Source organism: Etheostoma spectabile, unplaced genomic scaffold (genome assembly GCF_008692095.1).
Source record: "Etheostoma spectabile isolate EspeVRDwgs_2016 unplaced genomic scaffold, UIUC_Espe_1.0 scaffold00018628, whole genome shotgun sequence".
NCBI lineage: Eukaryota > Metazoa > Chordata > Actinopteri > Perciformes > Percidae > Etheostoma > Etheostoma spectabile.
The window spans coordinates 45,323-51,648 of record NW_022604363.1 but is presented as its reverse complement, the minus strand read 5'-3'; the positions used below and the strand labels follow the sequence as shown (position 1 = coordinate 51,648).

The following is a 6,326-nucleotide window of genomic DNA, read 5'->3' as shown; positions in this document are numbered from 1 at the left end:
TTAAAATAAAGTCTCCAGAAAAGTTTTATGGTAGGATAATTGTCCCTTAATTAAGATTTTCCGTTTGTATGCTGTTTTTTTTGCAATGAAACGATGAGCAAAACCATTGTGAAACTGTATTTTTTTTTAATTCTTATGTACTTTTACAATTTTTACAATTGTAACAGAATGTCTTGTGCAAGATCTACAGTACTCCTTGAGTGTCTCTGATGATGAGATACAAGAAGCTGCAGTTGACCAGGGAGCTCCTCTGGCTTCTTTGGATTGGAGCACTCGTAACGCTCTCTTTTTTGAGAGATGGAGGGCAAAGAGACCTTACCTTGTAAATAGCATGCTGGCACAGGGGAACGTGGAAACAAAAATCTGCAGTCAATGTGGGATCAACTGTGCAGCTGTCAGATGCAGAGACTGCTTACCATGTCCATTCCTCTGCGCTGAATGCGACATCAGCCGGCACAACAAAACCTACATCCTTCACAACCGGGATGCTATGTGTGCTGGTTTCTTTCAGCCATTGCCTCCAACCAGTTGCGTTGTGGATAATGCTGTTACACACTGTGGTAAGTTATGGACTTTTTTGTGAGAGTGTTTATTCTGTATGTCTAATTGTCGCTAAAGATGAATTATCCAAACCGATTTGTGTAATGTTTTTTAGTACGGCTTTTGCCTATTGAGATGCCTGTCCAAATCTGTCGCTGTCCACCCAGAGGCATTGAGGGTCATCCAAGGAAAGGCATTGCTTTGGTCACAATAAATGGTAATTATGTGAAGATTTCCTTTTGTCCAGTCAAAAAAAAGATTCATATTCAACAGACACAATAATGTAATATCTTAAAGAAATGTGCACATCAGTGCCAAGTCACCAAGCTTTATATATGATGCATACAACATGGAATTCTAAGTTTGACAGTCATAACATTACAGTGGAGGTAAATGTTACTTTGTAGGACGGTATGATCTCAACATGCCAGAGCTAAGCTGCGAGGGATGCCAGGCTACTTGGACTGCAGAAGTGGATGACCTTATACAAAGTGGCTACTGGCCCGCCACCCTCAATTTTGCGACAGTTTATGAGGAAGACTTATTTTTTACTTTTGAGAGCATGAAGATGGCATCACCTGGAATGTCCTGTCAGGCATTTCTACGAATGCTTGAGAAGCGGACTGTTCGCTTTGGCCGTGTCAGTATTTCTTTCTTTATTCTGCAGCATCCTACATTTTTTTATGTTTGATATTAGAAGTTCTTTTTCGAATTGTTTTGTGCTGTTGTTTTTTTTAATAGACTGGAAAGCTCTCATCTGACAGCTTTCAGAAAAGCTTTTTTGAATGGGCTGCTGTTCATATGAAGTTGATGCCATTTGCAAAGAGGAGCAATTTAGCTGTCCTGCCTGCACTCCAGCAATGCTTGCCGTCTCGGTTGACGGAAACCGCAAGCTTTATCGTTTCAAGAGTACAGCACGGTATTTACTTATTAGCACATGTGTATTAATGACCGGTAAAATTGACATTTATGTATTGTACAACCTTTACTACACTATATCCTAAAATGTTAACTCTGTTTTGTTTTTTAGATCAGAGGAGCGGCCGATCTTTGATGGTGTCTTCATTGCTAATGATGAAGATGTGACCAGATTTGTGGACCAAGTACACACCAAAACAAACATGTAATTGCACTTCTATCTGAATATTTAAAGTCAATGACATAATAAGTCATAGTCTATCAATATTGTCATGTATTGTGATATCTACCTGTATACTTGAATTTAAAAAAAAAGCCATTAATGCTAATTTGTTTCTTGCCCACAAAAAATTATTTAGAATTGTTCTCTACAATGACTGTTGACAAGATCATTTGTCAATTATGATATTCTACAATGTAGGTCACTGGAAAAGGCATTTGTGGTGGGGAGTGGTTGGCAGCCCGAGAGACTTCCTGCAGATCTAGGAGTAAGGTGGATGAGGAAGGACTGGAGCTGGCAGTTTGCAGGCACGGTGTCTTGCTGTCTGCCCTTAATATGTTTAGGGGTGAAATATATGCATACCCCATGTTCTTACAGAACCAGCTTGCGCCCAAGCACGACATAACCTTCTTCTGTATGGATGTTGCATGTAAATACTGGCCCTACCTACAGAGAGTTTGTTTGGACTGTCCAGAGCTCCAGTCTCTTCAAAACATGAGGCCCTTCCTGTCGGTTTTGCATGCTAAAGCCCATGACTTCAAATGTGAGGTTGGTGTAGTGCACAATATTCTTATACAATGACATAAAATCCCCAAAGTGATAAGAAATAACAATTATATACCACAGTAACACAGTAGTATTTCTGTGTTTGTGTATGTACAGAATGTTTTTTTTTTTTTTCTTGCATATTGTGTCAGTTTGAATTTTGATTAGGCTTTAGTTGAATTCAAGGGGGCTTTTGGGACTTGCTGAATGTATTTGGTTGTTTTTACTGAATGCCCTTGATATTCAGTTTGTGTCCCTCTGTCCAGGTAAAATGGAGTGGAGCCAACCAAGATGGGGCTGGTTCGACATTAGGGGAGGAAGTAGAGCAGTGTAATGCGTTTCTCTCCAGAATAGCGGTCACTACAAAGCACATGTCAAAAGCAGGTACCATATAATTGTACCTTTTATTTATAGAAGAAATTACATTTAATTAAAAGGATATTCTTGCAGAACAAATCTCTGTGCCCTTGCAGGACGCAATGACATGCTTACACTCCTCTCCATGAGATGGAACCAGCAGAAGTTTCAAAACCTGGCAATTCTCTTTCCCAAAGATACCATAAGGTAGATTAAAAGTGTGTAAAAACATTGTCATGGCTCAAGTTTCTGTGATATATACTGTACAGATTATAATTACCTAATTAATTTTAGACTTCTAGAGCTCTAAATGTCCAGTTGGGGGACCTGGAAACTCTGAAAGCCAAGCTTCAACTGCAAGAAAAAACATGGAGGAATTTGTGCAAGATGTGAAAGACTGGGCAGATGGTGAGATAATTCTAAACATTGTCTGACATAAAGATTTAATCTTTTTTTATATTGGTGCTGTGTTATTCACTTTTTGTTAGGAGAAACAAACCACCAAGACACGACACAGGCTTTGTGTCAGAAGATTGAGGCCCTCACATCAAGTATAAAAACAAGATCTCAACGCCTCTACAAAACAAATGGTATTTTAACATTTAAGTCTGAAATGTTTCCATAAGTCCATAAAGTTCTAAACGATAGTGTTGATTGTTGATTCAAGTATATTCTCCACATTACAATGAACTTTAATATTGATAGTGAATTTGCTGTAATTCCAACAACGTAATTTACTTATGTAATTAACAGATAGTGTTTTTTATTTTTCGTTTCACAGACAGCAACAAATGTCGACACAGAATTAGACGGAAAATAAGGCAAGAAAAGACCACTTTGCAGACCATGCTAGCCAAGTACAACAGCCTTGTAACACCCGAGCAAGCAGTTTGCATGGATCATATTCTGGACACAGAACATCCCTGGCCTTGGCAAATAACACAAGAAGGTACGCATAATATGTATTCTGTTCGTGCTATAGTATCTATAAAGTAAGGAATCACTGTCTGTGTCTGTTCTTTGCTTTTCTCAACAACCAACTCATCCCAATAACGAGGTGGGTTATTGCTATGTCAAGTTATTTGGATGTGAAATGTTAAAGATTTCATTAAAAGACATTAACCTCTCCAAAATGGTGTTTGACTCTGGAAGCTGTGTGCCTGCAAGCGAGAAAGCATTTTTTTCTACAGGCACCACAGTAGTGCATGTGAGGGAGAGAAATGATCTCTGAAACTACATTGTTTGTGCAGTGGTCATTCTCATCTACACACGTATGTGTTACAGGCGCTGTTGATTTCAGCACAAAAAGGAAGTCTTTGATAGGGTCATGGCAGTTCGAAGGCTTCAAGAGGAGAAGAAGATCCTTGTCAAAGAGATCAAGCAGCACTGGGATTCTCTGAAGTCCCATGCCAGAGTCTTGTCTGAGTGGTCTTTCCATCAGAGTGAAAACACCCAACAAGGTAAATGTGAACATCTATTTGAAATGTTTGTATCACGTTTCATAAAGTCATGTTTAATTTTTTTTGACTTGTTGCTTACCTGTATAGTGACACATTTTGTCCCTTTTTAAGGACATCTCACAGAGAATGCGAAGAAGGGTGTCACTTGCCTCATCCGCAGAAGGCTGAGGCAAATGAAAGAGCTGCAAAGGCGTGCAAGAAAAGTCTACCTGCATGTCCTGTCTAACCCAGAAAATGACAATCAGTTTTTTTGCACTACAGATAGTTCAGATGAATTTGACTTTAGCTCGGAAAGTTCAGACTCCGATGTTGACGCTATGTAAATACTCTTCAAAAATACTAAAATACTACTACAATGTCATTGCACCTGATTTGATTACATTTTATCTTAAACCTACCCCAAATACCGCCAACAATCTAAGACTACAAATCACAGCACAAAGACTAAGCATAGCCTAGTGTTAAACAGTGGTGGAAGTATACATATCCTTTATTTCATTAAAAGTACTAATGCCACACTGTAAAAATACTCTTTTACAAGTAAAGGGAAACGAAAATGGTAGGCCAACAAACACGGAGTAAAGGAATAAACAAAATCTGTGCTAAATGGAAGGGGGACATAATTAATGTTGGCTACTGATGTACAACCACATTGCACATTGTTATTTTATGAATGAAATAAACAAAATGTTAGGGCCAATTTGGGGTCAGTTGGACTACACTAACGTAGTGGAGTAAAAAGTAACATATTTTCTCTGAAATGTCGCGGAGTAGAAGTAGAAAGTGACATAAAAAGAAAAGACTCATAAAGTACAAGTTCCTCAACATCTCGAGTGAAGTACAGTACTGGAGTAAATTTACTTAGTTACATTCCACCACTGTTGTAATGTTTTAAACATGTAAATAATTATTTTGAATGTACAGGCAAAACTCATTTTTTCCTGTATTGTATATGAATGTGTTCCCTTATGGAAATGTTTTGCATGATGTTTTTTTAATAAATTATGAACGAAACGTAACTTAAGTTTTGACTTTTTAATGTTTTATGCCATTATAACTTTGTTATACTGCTGAAAAGAGATTGAGGCGCTCTTCCTTCTTCTAACAATGGCCATAACTGTGCTTTTGAATTTGAGATGCAAAATGTGCAGATAGAGTGACAAATGAGTCTACAGTAAGTAACAATGTGACAGGCCGAAATGGCTTGGTGATAGGAGGTTTAAGAGATCACTGAATAAATTATAATTATAGAACAGTCTATTTATTTCTGAATAGATTACATTACAAATCAAAAGTTACATCCAGGACACTATGACATTATAGGTCCGGGCCCGCCCATTTTGACCCAGGCCTAAAGTGAGTAGTGAGTGATTTTCATTCTAGCAGTTCATCCAATAAGCAGCCACTGACAGTGTAGTGAGAGTGAAAGAGCCGCTGTGCAATTTGCTTCAGTCTGGCTACATATCACTTTCTTTGTTGTTTTTAATTGTAAGAACAGTACAGGCCAAATGTTTTAACACACCTTGTCCTCCAATGAGTTTCCTTTATCTTCAGGACTATTTCCATTGTAGATTGTCACTGAAGGTATCAGAACTATGAATGAACACATGTGGAATTATGTACTTAATAAAAAAGCGGAAATAAGTGAAAACATGTCTTATATTCTAGTTCTTCAAAGTAGCCCCCCTTTGCTTTTTTGATAGCGCTGCAAACCCTTGCTGTTCTCTCAATGAGCTTCATGAGGTAGTCCCTGAAATGGTCCCCCCTTATTAATGGAGTTGGGACCATCAGTTGTGTTGCACAGAAGTCAGGTTGATACACAGCCAACAGCCTATTGGACAACTGTTACAATTCATATCATGGCCAGAACCAATCAGCTAAGGGAAGAGAAACGAGTGGCCATCATTAATTTAAGAAATGAAGGGCAGTTGGTCCGGAAAATTGCAAAAACTTTGAATGTGTACCCAAGTGCAGTCGCAAAAACCATCAAGTGCTACAACGAAACTGGCTCACATGAGGACCGCCCCAGGAAAGAAAGACCAAGAGTCACCTCTGCTGCTGAGGATAAGTTCATCTGAGTCACCAGCCTCAGAAATCACAAGTTAACAGTAGCTCAGATTAGAGACCAGATGAATAGCACACAGAGTTCTAGCAGCAGACCAACAAGTGCAAAGCATCTGTGGGAACTCCTTCAAGACTTATAGAAGGGACTACACACACACACAGGACCAGCTGTTATGGAAGGAGCTACACACACAGGACCAGCTGTTACAGTAGGGGCTACA

The 6,326-nt window shown here is 38.8% G+C and overlaps 2 long non-coding RNA genes across 2 annotated transcripts; both read left to right on the top strand.

Annotated features, from left to right (window-relative positions):
- The first annotated feature begins 736 nt into the window (after positions 1–736).
- LOC116681458 (uncharacterized) lies at positions 737–1,339 on the top strand. Its single transcript, XR_004330017.1, has 3 exons — positions 737–757; positions 948–1,180; positions 1,282–1,339. It is a non-coding gene; the product is annotated as an uncharacterized LOC116681458 (long non-coding RNA).
- A 1,423-nt stretch (positions 1,340–2,762) lies between these two features.
- On the top strand, positions 2,763–3,782 carry LOC116681459 (uncharacterized). Its single transcript, XR_004330018.1, has 4 exons — positions 2,763–2,788; positions 2,876–2,989; positions 3,070–3,171; positions 3,363–3,782. It is a non-coding gene; the product is annotated as an uncharacterized LOC116681459 (long non-coding RNA).
- Positions 3,783–6,326: the final 2,544 nt, after the last annotated feature.